General features: G+C 36.9%; 1 long non-coding RNA gene and 1 pseudogene across 1 annotated transcript in view; both read left to right on the top strand.

Annotated features, from left to right (window-relative positions):
- The window catches only part of LOC131424804 (uncharacterized), a 36054-nt gene extending 14064 nt beyond the window's left edge, over positions 1 to 21990 (top strand). Inside the window, exons 2-3 of the long non-coding RNA XR_009228336.1 lie at positions 20189 to 20290; positions 21891 to 21990. This is a non-coding gene — a long non-coding RNA (uncharacterized LOC131424804). The remainder of the gene's footprint in view (positions 1 to 20188; positions 20291 to 21890) is intronic.
- On the top strand, positions 17915 to 19177 carry LOC124103979 (putative monooxygenase p33MONOX; annotated as a pseudogene).
- Positions 21991 to 24132: the final 2142 nt, after the last annotated feature.

The following is a 24132-nucleotide window of genomic DNA, read 5'->3' as shown; positions in this document are numbered from 1 at the left end:
CATTACAGGAATCTTATTAAGGAAGTTGGGGCCTATTCTGACATGATGGAGATTTGGGCCTATTTTTACTTCCATTAGGTGCAAGATCCAAGGTCTCTGTTTTAATTCCTAGGTCCTTGGTCCACTTTGAGTTGAGTTTTGTTCATGGTAAGAGATAATTTCACTTTGTTGCATATGGGTTTCCAGTTTTCCCTGAACCATTTATTGAAGAGGCTATCTTTTCTCCAATGTACATTTTTGGCACATTCATCTAATACAAGGTAACTGCAATTATGTGGATTAGTCTGTGTCCTCTATTCAGTACCATTGGTCTACAAGTCTATTTTGGTGCCAGTACCATGCTGTTTTTGTTAGTATTGCTCTGTAGTATAGTTAAGGTCTGGTATAGCAATGCCACCTACTTCACTCTTCTTGCTAAGGATTGCTTTAGCTATTCTGGGTCTCTTATTTTTTAAGATGAATTTCATAACTGCTCTTTGTATTTGTATGAGGAACGTCACTGGGATTTTGATTGGAATTGCATTAAATCTGTATAGTGCTTTTGGTAGTATGGTCATTTGGACAATATTAATTCTGCCTATCCAAGAACAAGGTAGATCTTTCCATTTTCTAAGGTCTTCTTTCTTTATTTATTTATTTATTTTAATTTTTTATTGTTGGTTGTTCAAAACATTACAAATTTCTTGACATATCATATTCCACACTTTGATTCAAGTGTGTTATGAACTCCCACCTTCACCCCATACACAGATTGCAGAATCACATCAGTTACACATCCATTGATTTACATATTGCCATACTAGTGTCTGTTGTGCTCCGCTGCCTTTCCCATCCTCCCCCCTCCCCCCTCCCCACCTCTCCCCTCCCCTCCCCTCCTCTCTCTCTACCCCCTCCACTGTATAACCCTGAGGGTCTCCTTCCATTTCCATGCAATTTCCCTTCTCTCTCCCTTTCCCTCCCACCTCTCATCCCTGTTAAATGTTAATCATCTTCTCCTGCTCTTCGTCCCTACTCTGATCTTACTTACTCTCCTTATATCAAAGAAGACATTTGGCATTTGTTTTTTAGGGATTGGCTAGCTTCACTTAGCATAATCTGCTCTAATGCCATCCATTTCCCTGCAAATTCTATGATTTTGTCATTTTTTAATGCAGAGTAATACTCCATTGTGTATAAATGCCACATTTTTTTTATCCATTCGTCTATTGAAGGGCATCTAGGTTCCACAGTCTTGCTATTGTGAATTGTGCTGCTATGAACATCGATGTAGCAGTGTCCCTGTAGCATGCTCTTTTTAGGTCTTTAGGGAATAGACCAAGAAGGGGAATAGCTGGGTCAAATGGTGGCTCCATTCCCAGCTTTCCAAGAAATCTCCATACTGCTTTCCAAATTGGCTGCACCAATCTGCAGTCCCACCAGCGATGTACAAGTGTACCCTTTTCCCCACATCCTCGCCAGCACTTGTTGTTGTTTGACTTCATAATGGCTGCCAATCTTACTGGAGTGAGATGGTATCTTAGGGTGGTTTTGATTTGCATTTCTCTGACAGCTAGAGATGGTGAGCATTTTTTCATGTACTTGTTGATTGACTGTATGTCCTCCTCTGAGAAGTGTCTGTTCAGGTCCTTGGCCCATTTGTTGATTGGGTTGTTTGTTCTCTTATTGTCTAATTTTTTGAGTTCTTTGTATACTCTGGATATTAGGGCTCTATCTGAAGTGTGAGGAGTAAAGATTTGTTCCCAGGGTGTAGGCTCCCTATTTACCTCTCTTATTGTTTCTTTTGCTGAGAAAAAACTTTTTAGTTTGAGTAAGTCCCATTTGTTGATTCTAGTTATTAACTTTTGTGCTATGGGTGTCCTATTGAGGAATTTGGAGCCCGACCCCATCGAATGTAGATCGTAGCCAACTTTTTCTTCTATCAGATGGCGTGTCTCTGATTTGATATCAAGCTCCTTGATCCATTTTGAATTAACTTTTGTGCATGGCGAGAGAAAGGGATTCAGTTTCATTTTGTTGCATATGGATTTCCAGTTTTCCCAGCACCATTTGTTGAAGATGCTATCCTTCCTCCATTGCATGCTTTTAGCCCCTTTATCAAATATAAGATAGTTGTAGTTTTGTGGATTGGTTTCTGTGTCCTCTATTCTGTACCATTGGTCCACCCGCTCTAAGGTCTTCTTTAATTTCTTTCTTTAGTGTTCTGTAGTTTTTGTTGTAGAGGTCTTTCACCTCTTTTGTTAAATTGATTCCCAAGTATTTTATTTTTTGATCAAGAACATATCTAAACATTGTAAAAGTTATCTATGCTAAGCCCCAGGCCAACATCATTCTAAATGGAGAAAAATAGAAAGCATTCTTTTTAATATCTGGAACAAGACAGGGATGCCCTCTTTCACCACTTCTATTTAACACAGTTCTTGAAACACTGGCCAGAGCAATTAGACAGACGAAAGAAATTGAAGGGATACAGATAGTAAAGAAGAACTCAAATTAGCACTATTTGCTAATGATATGATTCTATACCTAGAAGGCCCAAAAAATTCCACCAGAAAACTTCTAGAACTAGTAAATGAATTCAGCAAAGTAGCAGGATACAAAAATCAACACCCACAAATCAAAGGCATTTCTGTATATCAATGACAAATCCTCTGAAAGGGAAACAAGGAAAACTACCCATTTACAATAGCCTCAAAAAAATGAGATACTTAGGAGTCTACTTTCGATTTTTGTGATTAAATTTTCTTTTTTTGGACACATACACAAAAATAAAGCCAGAAGTCCCATAGGAGCTGGGCATGATGGTATATGCCAATAATCCCAGCAGCTCTGGAGGCTGAGGCTTGAGGATCAAAAGTTCAAAGTCAGCCTCAGCAATTTAGTGAGACCCTGAGCAACTTAGAGACCCTGTCTCAAAATTTAAAAAAATAAAAAAGGGCTGGGGATGTGGCTCAGTGGTTAAGTGCCCCTGGATTCAGTCCCTAGTATCAAAAAAAAAAAAAGTCCAAAGGCAAAAAATGTGAGAACAGTATGTTAAGATAATAACAAGATTTTAAAATCATAGATGAGTTTTAAGGTGATCTAGGTCAGAGAATTTCTTAAAAATTGCTTTGCCATGACTCCTGAATGTAGCCAAGACCCTTCAGTCCATATTTTCCCATTTTCCAGTAGAAAGAACTCAGTGATGATGAATGAATCAATAAAAAGTAAAGTAGAACTAGAATTCTAATTATTCTCAAAATTCAACAGTACGTGAGAAGCATGCATATTCACCTGTAAGAACTGGAGAAAGTACTTGATTTGGGAGGAGTTCTTAGCTCATGTATTAATCAGGATTCTCCAGAGAAATAGCACCAGCAAAGGGTGTGCTTGTATATATATATGACGAGGAGCCTGGTAGGAATTGGCTTATCTGATAACAGAGACTGAGATATCCCAAGGTTTATAGGCAACAAGCTGGAAACCCAGGAGAGCTCATATGTAGTTCTAGCCTGAGCCCCAAACCTGAGAACCAGGACAGCAGATGGTATAACTTCAAGTCAGAAAGCCAGCAGTCTCAGGACCAAGATTTGCCAGTTTTAATATGAGACTAAAAGCAGGAAAATACCAAAGCCCCAGTTTAATGAGTCAGGCACAGGAGTTTTCTCTTACTTGAGGAAAGTTAGCATTTGTATTTTATTCAGGCCCTCCATTGAATGAGGGTTACATTGGGGAAGGCAACCTGGTTTTTTCAGTGTTCTTGCTCAAATGTTAATGTCATCCCAAAACATTCTCACAGACACACCTACAATGTATGACCAAATATCTGGGAACTCCAAAACCCAGTCAAGTTTACACATAATACTATTTAATCAAATTAGCTGTAATCTACTGCAAGCTATGTAATCCAAGTACTTTACATAAATGATTTCCAAACACTCTTAATATATATTTATAATATCAATATCTGTCACATATTAATATTGCAATCCTGCAGTACAGTGTTTTCTTTGAGATTCACATGTCAGTGATGATATACTGTATAATGAGAAACTCTTTGATTCTGTTAGGTATCTGCTCATCCCCCTGATGACTCAGGTGAATGCAATAGGCATGAATCCTGTTTGCTCTAAAGTAATTAAGGGTCCAGAATGGAAACAATCCTCCCTGTCAGGATATTGGTTTAATGACATATTATTATATATCTGATAAAGTTCTGGCCAATTAGAAGTATAGGAATGTAGCTTACCTACCATGCACAAGGTCCTCCCGTACCACCAAAAAAAGAAAAATGAGAGAAGAGAGAGAGAGAGAGAGAGAGAGAGAGAGAGAGAGAGAGAGAGAAGAAATATAGGAAGGTCAAGTGGAGTTGCTTTTTGGCAAGATTTATATCATTTATAAGAAGATCCCAAGAAAAGCCTTTATCCTGCCTAAGGATTTGTATATGGATGTGTCCCAGGAACTGCTACAGCATTTTGCTATAAGCTGAAAATATCGGAGTGAATATATTGAAAGACTCTACATCCTTCATACCAACCAACCCTTCCTCCATATTTCCTGCTCTTCCTCTATAGTTTCTGTCATATGATATAATGAACTCCCTTATTATTTAAGTGAAGTTGAAACAGGGATTCTTTTCTGTTCCTTGCAACCAAAATCATCTTGATAAATTTTGCCCTCAAATCTTTCAAAAATTGAGTTAATACTCATCTCACAGTTGGTGGAAAAATCCAATGTTTCTTTTAATTCCTTCAAGCTGACTTTCTTTAAATCAATATATTTTCATACCAAACTCCATACAGCCATGGAACATGACTTTTTCTCAAAAAAAATCTATTCACATTAGACATAAAAAGTTTTTTTGACAGGATATGTGTGTATGCACATGCCTTTATTAAAAGTTTAGGCTAAGGGAATAGAGTTCATATGACTCCAGTAAAACATCTTAAAATGAACTTTTAGGTATTCTTGGGGAATACCTAAAGTTATACTGGGGATTGAACCCAATAATTTTACCATTGAGATACCTCCCTAGCCCTTTTTATTTTATTTTACTTTGAGGCAGGATCTTGCTAAGTTGCTTAGGGACTCACTGAGTTGCTGAGGCTGGCCTTGAACTTGTGATCCTCTTGTCTCCTCTTCCCAAATTGTTGGGATTGCATGCATGTGCCACCATGCCTGGTTTAATTTTCAAATCAATTTAGTTTTCTACTTATTTAGGGTCTTTGGTTTAGTTTTGCATATCAAAACTCATACATGTTCTGCTAAACTAAGAACATTTATTTACCTTGAATCTTACTTTGGGGAACATAAAAAAATTGGCAGAAACTTGGAAATTTCAGTCTTCTTTCCTTCCCTTGTGTAAGACTCTGAAAATGAAAGGACACTACATGGAGAGTGCAGTCATCCTGCTTATCCACAATGATTGGTTCCAGAGCCCCTATGAGTACCTAAATCCACTGATGCTCAAATTCCTTACATAGAATGGTGTAGTATTTGCATATAACCTATGCAAATCCTACTATGTAGTTTAAATTGTCTCTAAATTACTTACAATAATGCATTGTAAGTGCTATGGAAATAGCTGTCATACTGTGTTGTTTAGGGAAAAATAACGAGAGAAAAAAGCCTGTATATGTTCAGTACAGATGTAATTCTTTCCCATATATTTTCAACTGAAGTAGTTTGAACCTGAGATGCAGAACTGTGGACATAGGACTGTTATGGCAGCCCTAGCAAACCCATATGGCAAGTTAGTTGCATCATCTTCAGATGCCTGCAACTTTTTGGTGGTTTCAATATAATCCAAAAGAGAGCTTTAGTTGATATTATTTTATATAAACAGGCATTATCCAGACCAAACAATACCAAATGTAAAATGAAATTGCTTTTTAAAAAATGTTTTTTAGTTATAGATGAACACAATACCTTTATTTATTTATCTTTATGTGGTGTTGAGGATCGAACCCAGGGCCTCACACATGCTAGGCAAGTGCTCTACCAATGAGCCACAACCCTGGCCCAAAATTACTTTTTGATTAGGCATAATTCTAAAAAGTTTTCTAAGTAAGTGTTTTTGGGAACCAACAGCATAGTGAGAAGTTCTAGGCTGGGAGCATGCTAATTTTTCTGGCTTTATTGCTAAGTTGGTAGAGACAGTAAGCAGATTGAAAATAGTAGTAGAACAGTTACCATTGTTTAATTTTACTCAAATCAAAGTTCAGTGAATATCTTTAATACTATTACAAAAATATTGTGAAAGGTTTACTAATAACAGTTCACAAAATTTCTGATTATGGTAGTATTTTTCATTCTCAAGGACATGTGATTATAAATGTAACAATAAAGAATAGTCCGATTTCCCTGATCCTTTTTTTGTATTAAATCTCATTTGAATTAAGTAGGCACTTGATAGGAACATTATACAGATCTGACATTGATATGAAATTAGATAAGTTTCAATTATTTTTTATGAATATTTTAACTCTGAGAGGCATAATAATAGATACCCCAAAAGTGGTTGCATGTTGAAGACAGTGAATAGTAAGTAAATTACAGAAAAAAATGAATGGATTAAAATAGCAAGTTCATGTTAAAAACTGGGTCACACAAGGATAATTAACAAAGATTTTTGTGGAGTAGCAATTGTCCTGGGATCATATTTGTCACTTCTATCCTTTTAAGGAACAAATTAGAGGGCTTCAAAGAGACAGGACAGAAAGACCTAAAAGAACATCTGGTTAGAGATGCTTTATTAAATGCAGCATTGACTAAGCCTAGGGAGTTTGTCCCTGAAAAACCTCCAATCTGCTACTGCCAAAAAGGTACTGCCTTCCAGCCCAGTCCAGCCCATAGACTGCTGCAGTAAAAGCAGTGACACTGCTTGGCTTCCTTGATACCTAATAGACCTACAGGGATAGACAACAAGTTTCTAAGATTTTTATTGTATTTTACTTATTTTTATTTTGGTAATTGAACCCAGGGGTACTCTACCACTATACTACATTCCCAGCCCTTTTTATTTTATATTTTGAGACAGAATTTCACTAAGTTGCCCAGACTAGCCTCAAACTTGAAATCCTCCTGCCTCAGCCTTTCAGGCATGTGCCACTGGGCCCAGCAGTTCTTGAGATTTTTGTTTACAAAAGTCTTATCATGAATAGAAACTGATGATGAAATGAGGTTTTTCCATGTTGTAAGCTCTGTAGCATCAGGAAAAATTCAAAGTTTCTGAGAAGATTCACTTAAAAAATAGAAATTGTCCACTCTAGTCCAGTATTTGACCTTGAGTATATCAATAACTATTTTCCCAAATAAGGTCACATTCTGAAGGATTGGGGTTAGGACTTCAATATATGAGTTTTGGGTGACACAACTCAACCTGTAGCACTCATAATTAAAATTATGTCTTATAATAATGGTTCTTACATTTCTTTACTGTCTGTGTAAGAGGCACTAGGCACTGGGAATAAAACAATAAATGATAGTTCTTTTTCTTCAAGAAACATCAGTTCATGGATTCCTGCTCCTTCATTGATAGCCTTTTGACTTTTAAGGACATGAAATAAAAAGAGGACTAAAAATTATTAAAGACTATGGCATAGAAAAAAACAATAATAATGACCAATATTTGTTGAACACTATGCAAGCTTCAGCATGCAAATTATCTCATTTAATCCTTACAACAATATGAAAGGACAGGAGGTATTATCATTGTCCCTGTTTACAGATGGGGAAACTCAGGCACTGAGAAGCCTAGCAAGTGGCAGAGTGAGAATTTAAAACTAAGATAGTCTGCCCCTGAGCTACACTGCTATAAAACCCCTATAGTATAAATCTTCTAATAGTGGGAAAACTTGTAAAAATGTCTTCATCTTTGAACAGTGACATAAAGTAATATCATCTAATTTCTTCTCTTTCCCTTTGTTACTTTATTTATTTTTTTTACTCACCAACATTCACAAGTCCATTTATTTTTTCTATCAACATTTCTTCCTAAAGAAAGACTTTTCTCATCATATTCCCCCTGCTCCTTTCCAGAGAGGGACTCCATTTCTACCCAGAAACTGAATTGACTCCACAGAGCAGGGTTCTCTACTGGGAAATGGGGAAATGTTTGGCCTATTACTCTAGGATGAAGAACAGAAAACCTCTCATCTTTTAGAGGTAAAACTTTTGAAATGTGGAGAGGTGGAGTAAAGTTCATTTCAACAAAGCAAAACAATTCTGCAATCCTGTTTTTCTGGGTCATATCTATTATCCTACCCTGCCACTACTAGCAAAAACTCAGTATCTTCACTGACACTGGTTTCCATTTGTATGGTGACAGTAAATAAGGGTTTGCTGGGTTATCAGAAAAATTTTTCTCCCAGGATCTAAAGAAAAAAGAAAACTCAGCAATGTTTCTGCTTATGACCTTAAGGAAAGTATAACTCAGCAATGCTATTTTGGGGAAGAAAAGTGAGATATATTAAACTTAGGTAAGTTGGTTCTTAGAGATCTGATAATTTTCCAAAATTAACCTCATGGTAAATTAAACACTTTTCCAATTATATATCCCAATCTCTCTCTCTATTCTAATAAAGACAAGATTCTGAGAGAAACATTAATAATATTTGATTATGTGGTATATCACAAGCAATTACAGAAAGTGTGTATCTACAGTAAATATTTTCTTTTACAATTCTAAAGACTTTAATAGAATCCTTTTACTGTGAAGAAGCCATAGTTCAAAAATGATTGCATTTTAGGGACAAGATTTGCATTTTCATTGTTAAATAATGGCAAATACTACTGCATCGTGACTTACTATAGAAATGTCTTTTAAAAGTCTAGGTGCAAATTGCCTTTGGAAGCACAGATTTTTTTTAAAGCCAATTTCAGTAATGTAGAATCATATTTGCTTCCAGAATCTTTCTCTTGAAATATCTTTAGTCATATTGTATTAACATGTTAATGTCCCCACATTAGTTGTGTCTTGGGCACATGTGTTTAGCAAACATGTATTGAGTATTTTATTACAAGTACTGACTAAAGGGCCAGGATACAAAGTTCAGTGAGAGATGGAGCATATTCTCAAGAAGGAGATTGTCTAATGCAGAAGATAGGTAGGTAAATGGGCAATTTCAGTACAATGTGGTGAATAATATATGATGCAAATATGCACAGGGAGCATAAGACAGCCAGCTGGTGAGGTGAGCAGGGTTAGGATAGTGGTTCAGGAGAAGAAAACATTGGAGCTACACAATGAGTAACTGTTGTTACAAGTGACTTACAAGCCATGTGCAGTAGCACACACCTGTAATCCCAGTGGCTAGGGAGACTGAGACAAGAGGATCATGAGCTCAAAACCAGCCTCAGCAATTTAGCAAGGCACTAAGCAACTCAGTGAGACCCTGTCTCTAAACAAAATACAAAATAGGGCTGGGGATGTGGCTCAAAGGTTAAGTGCCCTTGAGTTCAATCCCCAGTAGTCAAAAAACAAAACAAAACAACAACAAAAAAGTGACTTACAGATTTCTAGATCTAGTAAGATTTGATTTTGGTCAGTTCCCAAATGTTTCAAGTGACAAGTGCAAATTTGAAAAGAAACATTTTTGGGGGCAGTACTGGGAATGAACCCAGGGGTACTTTACCACTGAGCTATATACCCAGCACCCTCTTTTATTTTATGACAGGGTCTTGCTAAATTCCTGAAGCTAACATTGACCTTGTGATTCTCCTGCCTCAGCCTTTCAGGTCACTGGGATTATAGGTGTGCACCACTGTGCCAAGCAAGAATCATTATTTTGATGATGGGAAACTCAGCCACATGTGACTGATTTTGTCTTTTCTAGCTCAACTATCAAGGCCAGACATCAAGAAAATGATGTAGTCAATGGAGAAAGTTAATGTTTGGGTCAGGGACTTAGCTGGTTGAGTTAGAGAAAGAAATATGCTATATATAGATTTGACCAGAAAAAAACAAAAAAGGTCTGATTCCTTCTCATTTCAGGATGAGGTAAAACAGTTTCCAGATGAGTTCCTTGAATGCTGAATCTCTGTTTTTTTCATCTTTAAATTCAATCATTCCAGGCTTGAAACTCATCAATATAACTGTTCAACGCCATCATCAACAGCTTTGAATAGATACAATGATATCTCAAATGATTGTACTTGAGAATAGGAGGTGAGGGTGTAAGGGTCCGGCGAAGCGTCGGAGAAAGAGACCACCAAGAGACCACTCATGCAATTGGCAGAAGGGGATTTATTGAGGATCCGATTCAGCGCGCTGAGGCTCCAGGCTCACTCAGGAAGGGAAAGCAGCCCAGAGCCCAGAGCCGGGGTTGAACAATGCTTAAGTACACTTTTTTTGAGGAAGGCGGGGACTTTACATACATCACAGTCTCCTTCAACAAATCACCATACACCGCGGGAAAGTCAAACAACAATTCTTAGACTTGATTAGTACATACATTGGCGGGAACAGGGCTGGCTGGAGTGATAGGTCATTCTTAAGGAGGGGGTTACATTTAAACTGATTGGTTTAGGCCCTGAGGTGTGTACGTGCTGGACTGCACAGGATCTTAGGCTATAAATCAATTAAATGGCCAGTAGGGCATTGTCTTAACTGCCTCAGGAATTTAACCCATGCTTTGCAGTTTAGAAGCAGGTTTACAATGCCTGGTCCTTTACATTTTAGCTCAGGCTTTGCAGCTTAGAAACTTTACCCTTTCAAGGGCACCATTTCCCTCTCTATCTGCAGTAGAGTAGTTACTGAGAAAGTTGTTTAGGAACTCTTCATTCATTCACTCAGATGTTATTCATCCTTAAAAAAGATTATAGTATGAAATGTAAATTATAGGTTGAGAATTATTTGTCCAAAATGTTTGGGATCAGAAATGCTTTGGATTCAGGAATGCTTGCACATATATAATGAGATATAGTAGGAATAGAACCCAAATTTCAAAATGAAATTCATTTATGTTTCACATACCTTACTCACAGCTCAAAGATAATTTTATACTATATTTTAGTGCACTTGGGTTTTAACTGCAACCTGTCACATGAGGTCAGGTATAGAATTTTCTACTAGTAGTGTCAGCACTTTACAACTTTTGGACTTTGAATCATCAGAGAAACTCAGTCTGTAAGGTGTTTTTAAAAAGTCATTTACATCATACCCCCAAATCTTTCCCCCTAGGCCAGCATAGTTTGCCACATGAAGGGTTTTTGAATTGAATTGACTTCATGGGTTGAGTTCCTCGGCAATATTTTTCATTCTCAGATTTGTCCCAGGATCCTTTTCCTTTCTCCTCTGAGGTTATGCTACTGGATGTGAACTCAAATCCCTTTATTCAGAAACTTACCATGTGAACTTCCATAAAAACACTGTATAAAATCTTGGGCTGGGGATGTGGCTCAAGCGGCGCGCTCGCCTGGCATGCGTGTGGCCCGGGTTCGATCCTCAGCACCACATACAAACAAAGATGTTGTGTCCGCTGAAAACTAAAAAATAAATAATAAAAAATTCTCTCTCTCACTCTCTCTCTCTCTCTCTTTAAAAAAAAAAAACACTGTATAAAATCTTCATCAATTAAAAAGAATAATAGAATGGAAGGCCTGGAAATGTTCCCAGAAATGTCCTTCTCAACCTTAAAAAAAAAAAGAAAAAAACAAACCCTAGTCTACAATATTTCTACTCACCTATCCATAGGAATAAAATTTAAGCCTAAGTTAGGATAAACAAAAGGTCTTATTAGTATGTAGGTTCTGAAGAAAAAGTACTCTAGTGGCTTCTTATTAACAGAAAGGCTGGATAGGGGTCCTCCTAACTAACTTGGTCCTCTAGATCTTCTTTTAAAAAGCTTATTTTTTAAAAAAAAGCTTTATCTCTAAAAGAGGAGGAAATCAAAGCATGTTTTGATGGGGAGTAACAGGGTTGACATAAGTAAATAAGCAAACAGAAAATACATATTTCCATTACATATTTGGAGCAGATTTTTTCTTAATTGAAGAAAAAATGAGGCTCCATTTCCATTAGTGATGAAGTAGCATACACTAATCCAATCATCTCACAAGCAACCCTTATAACTCTGGACAAAATATGAAAAACAATGACATGAAGACATTGAAAAGTGACCAAAGCAGATAGAAAATGTAGTGGAATCAACCTTGGAAGAATGGAAGAATGGGGTGAGTTTTCCATTTTTTAAGACTAAACTTGAGGAAAAGCTTTAGTCTGCAATATACAGGATACGTCCGGCCCAGAAACTTGTAAACTTGTAGGTTAAGAATTCAGAGTCAGTCTGGGGAAACCACAGCCAGAAAGTGAAGGAGAATATTCCAGAAAGCATTGAGCCAAAACAAAAACCCTCAACTGAGCAGATTTCAGCTACTGTTCATCACAGAGATACAGAGGAGATAAGAGTTTAGGGTTTAAGTTCTGCCAAGTAATTACATACCATTAAACAAAAATCAATATTCTTGAGAAGAACATGACAAAGCTCAGAATTTATATACCATATCATGTATTTACCATGTCTAGGATACAACCCCAAATTCCTAGACATAAGAAGACACAGGATAATGTGACCAGTGCTCAAAAGAAAAGGCAGTCACTGAATACCAATTATAGGATGCTTCCTGTGTTATATATAATAAGAAGACAAGGATTTCAAGGCAGTTCTTATAATTATACTTGATAAGGGTAAAGGAAATATAATTTTTAAAAAGATTTTTGTTGTCGATGGACCTTTATTTATTTATTTATTTATATGTGGTGCTGAGAATTGAACCCAGTGCCTCACACATGCCACTGAGCCATAACTCTAACCCAGGCAATATAATTTTAATGAATGAACATATAGTAATTTACAGCAGAGAAACAAAACCCATAAATAACCAAATAGAAGTTCTAGAACTAGATATTAAAATGTCTAATTTTTAAAAAAAATCACTGGATAGGCTTAACTACAGATTAGAGAAAGCAGAAGAAAGAATTAGTATTCTTGGTGATAGATCAATGGAAATTATCCAATCTGAAAAAAAAAAAAGAAGAAGGAGAAATCTTGGGAAAAACTAGCAGAGCCCCAGTGACTTGATAACAATACTGAGAGTTCTAACACATGTAATTAGAATTACAGAAGGGGAAGGAGGGAGAAAGGGAGAGAAAAGAGGGTAGGAAGAGAGAGAATGAATATGATATTATGACTGAAAATTTGAAGAAAATGGCCAATGTGTTTCCAAACTTGATGAAATATATAAGATAAGTGGTATTTTTTTTTTTGCAGGATAAGTACAAAAATAACTACACCTCGGCATATCATAATCAAATTACTGGAAACCAAAATCAAAGATAACGCCTTTAAGGAGAAAACCAGTACATTGTAAACAGGGCAACAAGGATATGTATAACGCCTCACTTTTTACCAGAAACCAGAAGGCAATGAAAGTTGCTGAAAGGAAATGGGGGTGGGAATAAACCTTAGAATTTATCTATTTCCTATCTAAAGTATGTAGAATTCTTCCTCTAGGAAAAAAAAATATCCCCAAAGAAATGCAAATTAAAACAAAGAGACATCACTGCATACCTGCAATGGCCAAAATCCAGAACCCAGACATGAAATGCTAGTGAGGATAGGGAAATACAGAATCTCTTGGTTTTTGTTTTTGCACTGGGAATTGAACCCAGGAGTGCTCTTCCACTGAGTTACATTCGCAGTCCTTTTTATTTTTTATTTTGAGACAGCATCTTGCTTTATGTTGCTGAGGCTGGTCTCAAATTGTGTGAACCTCCTCTCTTAGTCTCCTGAGTCACTGGGATTACAGGCATGTGCCACCACACCCAGTGAGCTACAGGAACTCTTGCTTATTGCTGGTGGGAATGAAAAAAATGGTAGTGACGTTTTGGTAATATCTTACAAAATTAAACAAGCTTATCATATGGTCAGCAATTGTACTTCTTGGTATTTACCCAGAGCAATTAAAAATGTATGTCCACACAAGAACATGTAAGCAGATGTTTTATGGAGGCTTCATAATTGCCAAAAACTGGAGAAAATCTCTGTTGTACTTTAGTAGGTAAATGGAACTGTGATACATCAACAATGGAATATTATTCAGTGCTAACAAGAAATGAGCTATCAAACCACAAAAAATATGGAGGACATTTCAATACATATTACTAAGTGAAAGGATTTGATCTAAAATGCCACATACTATATGATTTCAAATATATGACATTGTGGAGATGATAAAAACCATGGAGAAAATATATAGATCAATGGTTGCCAGGAGTTAGGTGGAGAGAGAAGCATGAATAAATAGGGCAAAGAGGATGTTTTTAGGGCAATGAAACTATATAATACTATAATGGTGGATTACATGTCATATATTTGTCCAAACCCATAGAATACACAACACCAAGAGTGAACCTTGGGGCAAACCATGCACTCTGGGTAAAAATGTGTCAGTTCAGGTTCAACAAGAGTAACTTATGGGGGCTGGGGCTGTGACTCAGTGGTAGAGTGCTCACCTGGCACACATGAGGCACTGGGTTTGATCCTCAGCACCACATAAAAATAAAATAAAGGTATTGTGTCTATCTACAACTAGAAAAATATACATAAAAAAGTAATTTATGTGCCATTCTGGTGATGTTGATAACCAGGGAGTCTATGCGTATATAGGGACAAGAAGTATGTGGGAACTCTTTGTACCTTCTGTTCAATTTTGCTATGAACCCAAACTTCTTTAAAAAGTAAAGTCTGTTAAGAAATCCTTAGAAAATGAAAGTGAAATAAAGGTACTTTAAGGGTTTTTTTGGGGGGGTGGGAGGCAGGTACCAGGGATTGAACTCAGGGGTCCTCAACCACTAAGCCACATCTCAAGCTCTATTTTGTATTTTATTTAGAGGCAGGGTTTCACTGAGTTGCTTAGCACCTCACTATTGCTGAGGCTGGCTTTGAACTCTGATCCTCCCATCTCCGCCTCCCTGGCTGCTGGGATTACAGGCATGGTCCACTGGGCCTGGTTTAAAGGTACTTTAAAAGAAATGAAAACTAAAAGAATTCATTGTCAGTGAACTGACACCACAAAAAAAAGAATTATTTATTACTATGTGTCAAATAGTATCCTTCATGTATTGTGCCTTAGTTTGTGTATTCCAAAGCCAACTCTGAAACTGTTAAAATAATTAAAAGTTAAGTTATATTGGGAATCTTAATTGGATTATTGTGGTATATAATATCTAACGTAATACTTTAGTAATTACTTAATATACTAAGTACTTAAATTTATATTATGTACAACAATAATTGATTCATATACACATGATTTTCTTGTTGATGGGGCTTTGTGTTCTGAATTTCTCTGCTTCTACAATCACATGCTGTAAAGTACTACACATAAATATTTTATTAGTGACAGAAGTCAGGTGTTTTTTTCCTCTATGTCCTAAGGTTTGGAAAGGGACTTTTGGTGAGTCATTGTCTTGATCTCTGTGGTGATGTATGACCTTATGTCTGTCTACTGCCTCCCCAGCATTGCTTCCTGAAATCAGGCTGCAGTTCCTTAAATGCTGACAGCTTGCAGCTGCTTTGGTTCCATCCTGGCTGCTGCTGCTATTTCTGGGAATTACCCTTGATAGGCCTCCTGGGAAACAGGAGTGTATTTTGTAATGGAGATGTAAGGTACTTAAGTAAATTACCTTTAATTATGGAAAACATAAAGGCTTGAAACTGAATAAGTGATCAAAACTGATTATCCTTTTATTAGCAGCAGTTAAGAGGAATACAAATTTAAATACAGAAGTCCTATCTTCACATTAAAAAAAAAAAAAACGAAAAACAAAAAACCTAAAATAGTTACTAAATCACATACTAAATCTAAACAAGCCAATTTATTTTTTATAAAAAATTTTGAGAAATCAGTTTTTATTACATTAAAAATAATATAAGCATTTAATTAATTTTAATAAAAGTAAAAATCAATTTGGGTATGTATTATTACCAGTAAAATTATGGCATTTGCTCATAAATGGATGGAGTGGAGAATATCATGCTAAGCAAAGTAAGCCAATCCCCCCCCAAAAAAGACCAAATGTTCTCTAATAAGTGGATGCTGATCCATACAGGGAAGGGGGAGGCATGGGAAAAGTGGAGGAACTTTGGGCAAAGGGGAGGGAGGGTGCAAGGAGGAGACAGTGGAAAAAATTCATTCTAGGCACCATAACCATTATGGTTTAGATATGATGTGTCCCCACAAAGCTCATGTTTGAAACAATGCAAGAATTTTCAGAGGTAAAAGATTAGATTATGAGAGGTATAACCTCATCAGTAGATTAATCCACTGGTAAGGATTAACTAGGTGGTAGCTGTAGGCAGGTAGGGTATGGCTGGGGGAAGTAGGTCACTGGGGCTGTGACTTTTTGGTCCTTGGTGAGTGGAGCTCTCTTTGGTTCCTGGTTGCTGCTTTCCTCTGCCATGTCCTTATGCCATGGAGCGATAGTCAACTGCTATGGAGTCAGTTGATTGTGGAAAGAACCTCTGAAACTGTGAGCCAAAATAAACTTTTTCTCTATGTTGTTCTGTTAAGGTCTTTTTGTCACAGTGGTCACAGTTGATTAAAACTAATAGAGGGCTGGGGTTGTGGCTCAGCAGTAGAGCACTTGCCTAGCACATGCAAGGCCGAGGGTTGGATCCTCAGCACCATATATAAATAAATAAAATAAAGGTATTGTGTCCAACTACACTAAAAAATAAATATTAAAAAAACAGTAACAGATACTTACAAGGACATAGATTATTTAGGAAATAGCACATGTTTCTATCACTGATGTGTAAGTATCTTTGGTTGTACTGATTGGAGATCACATTGCAAAGGAAGGCTGGTATTCATTGCTTTACAGTCATTGAGACAACAAGTAAGATAACGGTATGGTCAAACTTAAATTTTAGAAAGATTTTTCTGTTAGATAACTAGTCAGCCATGAGCAAGAAGGTGTGGGAAGGAAAACAAAGGGCAGTAACTTATAGGGAGGACATCAGGCATTATACATCAAAGACAAGCCATAGATTATAGAACTAGGAATCTCAGGGAACCTTAACAAAACAGACAAACATCTGGAAAATGGGTATGTCAAACCATAGATAATTGCATAAGTCACACCCATACCTTGTTACTAGGTCATCAGGATTCTCCCAAAGGAAATTTGCTGAGGGTTCTACAAAAGGGGGAATGCAAAACTAAGAATGAAAGAACTCAAAACTTAAAAAAAAAAAAACACACACACACCTAGATTCTGTAAAAGCCATACTGTTCTCTCCAGAGGCAGTGTGTATGGTGCCTATCTCATTACCTTCATTTCTCACTTTTATAATCAACTCCTGTCTATACTCTGATGACTCACTGGACGATCTTCCTGTGGAATTGCAAGAACTTGTAGCTATAGATACCGGCTGCTACTTCAGCTCTGTCGGCAGGTCTCCTCTGCAACACTTCTGGTAATGTGGAGCACAGGGAAGCCAGGAGGATTATGCCAAGAGGCCAGGCAAAAATTGGTAAAGGACTGAATTAAAGCAATAGGAGTTAAAATCTACAGGTTTTACAGCTGACCCTGTGAATGACTGGGCATTCAGTTAAAACTTCTTTTATTAGGACTATGTTGGATACACACTAACAAATAGTTTTACCTTTATCTTTTTTGTTTTTCTTCAGTGCTGGAAATTGAACACAGGACATTACACACGATAAGCAAGTGTTTTACCATTGAGCTACATCCCTACCCCTGATTATTTTTCTCAAATCCATTCAATTATCAAACACTATCTCTTATTAGATATTAGACTTCTGTCTGCCTGATGGTGTTCACAAGATAACCTAAATTACTGATAAGGTTTTTTTTTTTTTTTTTTTTGGTACTGGGAATTGAACCCAGGGCGCTTAACCACTGAGTCACATCCACACACTGAGTCACATTCACAGCCCTTTTTTGTTAAAATATTTTTTTTGGTTGTAGATGGACACAATACCTTTATTTTGTTCATTTTTTTTATATGGTGCCTAGGATCGAACCTAGTACCTCATGCATGCTAGGCAAGTGCTCTACCACTGAGACACAATCCCACCCGCTCCTGTCAATGGTCACTGACAGTATGGACAAGGTCCCAGTGGTGAAGGCTAGAGTCACCCATAGCATCATGAATTCTCTGATCACAAAACAGACCCAGGAGAGCATTTAGCATTTTGAGAACAGACAAGGCTGAGACATGCTGGCTACACAACCCACAAGGGCCTTACCATGGAGAAGACCAAGTGCCTCTGATGGCAAAAGTATTCCACAAACTGCAGAGTGGAAAGATAACAAAAGAAGAGAAGCAGCCTGCATGAACCCAGTATATCCCAAGCAGTACCCCTCCCTGTTCTTCTAAGCAAAGGCCTAGAGGCTGGTTAATTTCTCATTTCTTTACAGCTTTGCTTGGCCAAATCCTAGCACCATAGATTCTGGAAGTGGGAATAAGGACAGAAATTCTTCAGAAAGGAGTTTTTTTTTTTTTTTTTTTTTTTTTGGGGGGGGGGGGGGACCAAGACGTTTTTAGATGTCTGATTCTGGAGTTTACCATCCAGGCCTTCAAAAGAGCCTAGAAGCCCTCCCCAATGGAACTGATCTGTGCACAGGTCATCCCAATGGATGAAGCCACCCAGGATGGATGTCCCAGAGATAGAAGAGAAGAAACAGTTGTCATCGACCTTAATATCAAACCCTGTGTTTTAGTTAGCTTTTTCATGGTTGTAACCAAAATATTCAACAAGAACAACTCAGAGGAGGAAAAGTTCATTGGGGCTCATAGTTTTAGCCGTCTTAGTCCAAAGACAGTGGGGTCCATTGCTCTGGGCCCAAGGTGAGGCAGCACATCATGAGGGAAGAGCCCATCAGAGAGAAGTTGCTCAGCTCCTGGCGTGGTCAGGAAGCAGGGAATTGGGGGAAGGGGCCACAGGGAAGAAGCACCCTTTCAGTGCATACCTCCAAAGACCATCTCCAGTTATGCCTCACCTGCCCACAGTTACCACCAAGTCAGTCCATTCTGATTAAGTCACAGCTCCCACAATTAAGTCATTTTACCTATGAATATTTCTGCATTAACACAGGAGATTTTTGGGGACACCCATATCCAAACCATAATGTTTGCATGTGCTCATACCCACAGGAATCTAGAGTGCTTTCTATTCCAGGAACTCTGAATGGAAGTTTTCTTGTTCATTCCTCTTTTACCTTGTCTCTGACAGAGGAATATATTATATTATATTCCTATGAATAATTTTGTTTACATAAGGAGTTTACCTCATAGAGAATATTATATAGTATAGTATCTTTATTAAAAAAAAACCTCTCAAACTGAGGCTAGACTAGAGCCATAATTGATTCTGAGAAACATTGGCACAAAGCTTATGCTTGTGTGGAAGAAACCATTTTGTGCTGCTTTAAAGTCAGACTTAAAAAAAAATCTTATCAGTGATGTTTTTCATTATCTATTTTTATTTCATTAATCCTAGACTTTGATCATTGCTTACTAGATAAATAATGTTTATACGTTTCCAAAACCTATGTTTCTTGATTCTTTTTACCATCGTCACTGTGAGCATTGATACATCATGGCAAAGAGGTGCCTACTGATAAGTTTGGGTGACCTTCCCTTCTTGACTCTGGTAGGGCTATGCTCCAGCCTTGCTAGTTAGAGGGGTATGTTTGAGGTGTGGGATGCAATTACTGTCTAGACTTGGCAGGGATCCCTCTTTCTAGGCTTAAACTGGAGTCTCCCTCCTTTTTGGTCAACTTAAGGAATCACTGTCCTGCAGCCAGTTCTTCCTGTCTCATGGTACCTCTCAGGCCACTGCTTTTGGAGAGATGCTTCTCTTTTATAAGTCACAAAACAGTCACTAGTCTTACATATCTGTTCTTGTACTTTATATTTTTTTAATATTTATTTTTTAGTTTTTTTAAGTGGACACAATATCTTTATTTTACATTTATGTGGTGCTGAGGATCGAACTCAGTGCCTCAAGCATGCTAGGCGAGCACTCTACCACTGAGCTACAACCCCAGCTCCTCTTGTACTTTAAAGTAAGATTAATTTAACTCCAATTTGGTTGGAAATTTCCTAAAGGAAGAAAGTTAAGTCTACTGATTTGATATTGATGTATTTATGTTAAACTTATTTTAATTTTTTTGCAGTGCTGGGGATTGAACCTAGGGCTTGAACATGACAGCTAGATGGTCTATCATTTAGCCACCCCCAACCCCTGAATGTTAAACGTTTTTAGAGTAAAGAAGATGGTAAGTACAGTTACATTATAGACTTAAGGTTCATGTGAAATTAATGTCATCTGTCATCTTGTTTTGACTTCTTTATCCAGGTCACAGACTGAAACTTTTTTGGAGGAGAGAGAGAAGAATTCAAAACTTTTTTATAATGAAAGCATTTTTTTACCAAAATGATTCTCATTCTTATACATTTATGCAACATGTTTTACAGCAGAAAAGAAATAGACTGCATTTTTATTTCTCCTCACTGTGTACATGTTTGTTGTCTTGAACACTGTCTCAGATACTTTCTGGTTTTGTTTTGGGTAGCATTCTGTTTATATAAGGAGCTGACCTTCTCATAGAGAAGCCCTAGAGTCTAAAATTGTCAGAACAAATAATTTATTTGTGTCTTCTATTGTGATCTCTTGTTTTGACAATCCTTACTCTATTATCAAAGATAAACAACACACCAATTTATAAGTTAGTTTCTATCACTTCTGAAACTATGTGTCTTATTTTATAATAAAAAAGTACTTTAAGCTAAAACTAAATTGTATATTTTTTAAAGTAAATTCTAAAAGCAGAGTGACTTTCCAATGCTCCAGGAGACATTTGTGTAAATTAAAAATCTATTTATAATTATCTAAGTCTACAACCTAACTCTATCTTAAATATAAATATATTATTATTTTGTCTTAATTTATTGCTTTTCCAGATTATAAAATAATTAGGCTCCTCATAGAATATTTGAATATTATAGAAACATTGTGGAAAATATTACTGAAGAAAAGTACATCTTGGCTGGGGGTATAGCTCAGTGGTAGAACACTTGCCTAGCATACACAAGGCTCTGGGTTTAATCCCCAGCACCCCCCAACCCTCAAGTAAATCTTCCATGTCCTCACCTTTTATGGACTGAATTTTATCCCCATAATTCATGTTGAAGCCCTACCCCCAGTACCTCAGAATATAAGAATGTGACTGTATTTTGAGTTAGGATCTTTAAAGAAGTGACAAAATGAGGCATTAGAGTGGGCCCTAATCCAATCGGACTGGTGTTCTTAGTTTGGGCAGATAAAGAGACACCAGAGATGTTTGTGTGTGCATAGAGAAAATCATGTGAGGACACAGAGATGATTGCCATTTGCAGGCCAAGATGAGAGGCCTCAGGAGAAACCAAATCAGCCTGACACCTTGATCTTGTACTGCGAGCCTCCAGAACTGTGAGCAAATATATGTCTGTGAAAAGCCTCCCAATCTGTGGTATCTCATGATGACATCCTAGCAAACAAATAGTCCATTGCTAGTGCTTTTTCCATTATTATAACAAAATATCTGAGACTATGTAACTCATTAAGAAAAGTTTACTTGGCTTAAAGTTTTGAAGCTGAAAGTCCAAATAGCACAGTGCCAGCTTCATGTGAGGGCCCCTTAGCTGCATCACATCATGGCTGGAGTGCATGCAAGAAGGAAATATCACATGTCAAGACAGGAAGCCAGATGGTGGGGAGTGGCCAGGCTTGATCTTTTATAACAGCTGGTTCTTATAAGAACTAACTTCAGGATCTCATGAGATCTATCTTAATCAATTGACTGCAGTAACCTACCTGTTGGTTCCACTTCTTTAAAGGTCCTGCCACCTCAACACTGCTACAGTAGGGACTAAGCCTCCAACACATGAACAATTGGGGGACAAATCACATCCAAACCCGAGTCACTGGGAATACAGGTAGGCACCCTTGTGCCTGGCTAAAATATACTTTTATGCTAACATTTGCAAATGTTGAAAACATTTTCTTCTTTTCCTTCCCTTCACCTTTTCTTTTAAAATACTAATGGAGAAAAATAATCATGCTAATTCCCTTTAGTTACACGAGTAGGAAGCTTGGCTGTGTCTGAGTCATGGCAATTTCATGATAGCTAAAGTTGTCTAAAGATGGTTAAACCCCTTGCTAAATTGCAGGCTCAGGATAAAATATGACAATAATAGCTAATGTTTAGTGAGCATTGAATACATTCAAGGTACTTTCCTAAGCATTCTACATGTTCAGATTCATTTATTGATGTGTGTGTGTGTGGGGGGGGTTGGGATATAGCTCAGTGATAGAGTACATGCATATACGTACCCACAATGCATGTGGTTTGAACCCCAGCACCAGCAAACCAATCAATAACCAATCAAACACAGAGATTTATTTCTTTTAATTATCTTATGAGATAAACACTATTTGAGAGATGAAGAAAAAGAACAGGAAGGAGAACTGACTAGTAAGTGATTGGAGCTGTGCTTCCAAGCAGACAATCTGGCTTTTAGGACTGTCATTTTTAGCCACTACGGGATACTAAGTAAGCACTTACAAGGTGCCTGACACCAAGCAAGCATTTTACACATGTTATTGTATGCAGTCCTCACAGAAATAATGACATTACTACCAATACTTCCATTTTACAGATTTTATAGATTTGGAAACTAAGAGGCTCATATTGCTTGATAAATAGATGCCATATGCTTTCTGTTTATTAAAGTGTATAAAATAATAGCAAACATGACCCAAGTTGTCCCAATTTTCAATTTGATCTTTGTCTTTGAAAACAGAAACAACCTTGTGATAAATTCAATGAAGAGCTTTATTTTTATTTGGTAAGACAAGGTAGCTCCAGAAATTAAGAATTAAGAAAGCTAATTATTAATAATTGTTAATTAAGAATTAAGAAAGCTAATTCATTTACACTACTGAGAATAGAATCAGATACCACACTGTTGTTATACAAGTTGGTATTATCTGAAGTAAAATCTTAACATGAGTTGTTAGAAAATTCACTTCAGGCAAATATAAAGGGCTTTTAGCTTAAAAAAAATACCTGTTTTTTCTTCCATTTAAAGTTTAAAGTTGATTAAGTGTGTTTGTTTTCTGTTACTATTATAAAATACAGGAGATAATCAACTTAAAAAGAAGAAAGATTTATTTTGGCTTATGGTTTCAGAGGTTTCAGCTCATGGTCACTGCTTTTGGGTATGTGGAGAATGTCATGTCGGGGGAACATGGTGGAGCAAAGCTGCTCACCCCATGATGGCCAGGAGGCAAAGGGAAAGAAAGGTGCTGAGATCCCAATGTCCCCTTCAAGGACATGCTTGTCAGTCTCCTGATACCTGTTTTCACCTCCCCCACCTCCCAATAGTGCTTCAGGCTGGTGACAAAGCCTTTTTAATACATGGGACTTTGAAGGACATTTAAGATCCAAACTATAATACTATGTATAATTTAAGAAATAAATATGATTGATATGATTTGAAAAACATATTGTATTGCCCCACCCCCACCACATCTTTTTCTGATCCAGTGTTTTGAATTAAGTACATTTGCTTTCTTCCCCAGATTTTGATTTTCAGGAAAGTGCACATAGTAGTTCTTCTTAAAAATGAACACCTTTTCAAACATTTTTCTTATTATACAAAGTGTTCACAACAAAAGATCATTCTGAAAAAGAAAACAAGTCGTACAGTCCTACCACATTAATACAATAATTACTGTAACAGAGAATGATCTTCCATTTTATCTGTTAAATACACATTTTAAATATAATGTATCCACACATTTCAACATTAAATAGTGACTTTCAGTTAAATATATACCATAAACATTTTGCTTATTCTATAGTTCTCATAATGATAACTTATAATGGGTATGTCAAATTTAAGCTAACATAATTAACAATTTTTAAATTGTTGGCCATAGGGTGTTTCTAATTTTACTCTACGTAGAATGTGGCAATGGATTATCTTTGTACTGAAAGTTTCTTTTACCACCTATTTATTTTCTTAGATCAGATTTCTAAATCTGGAATTTTTAAGGCAAATGGGTTAAAATATC

Source organism: Marmota monax, unplaced genomic scaffold (genome assembly GCF_021218885.2).
Source record: "Marmota monax isolate L192 unplaced genomic scaffold, Marmota_monax_Labrador192_F-V1.1 WCK01_AAM20220418_F8-fsc00107, whole genome shotgun sequence".
NCBI classification, from domain to species: Eukaryota; Metazoa; Chordata; class Mammalia; order Rodentia; family Sciuridae; genus Marmota; species Marmota monax.
The sequence above is the reverse complement of the archived record's forward strand: the minus strand, read 5'-3'. Positions and strand labels throughout refer to the sequence as shown.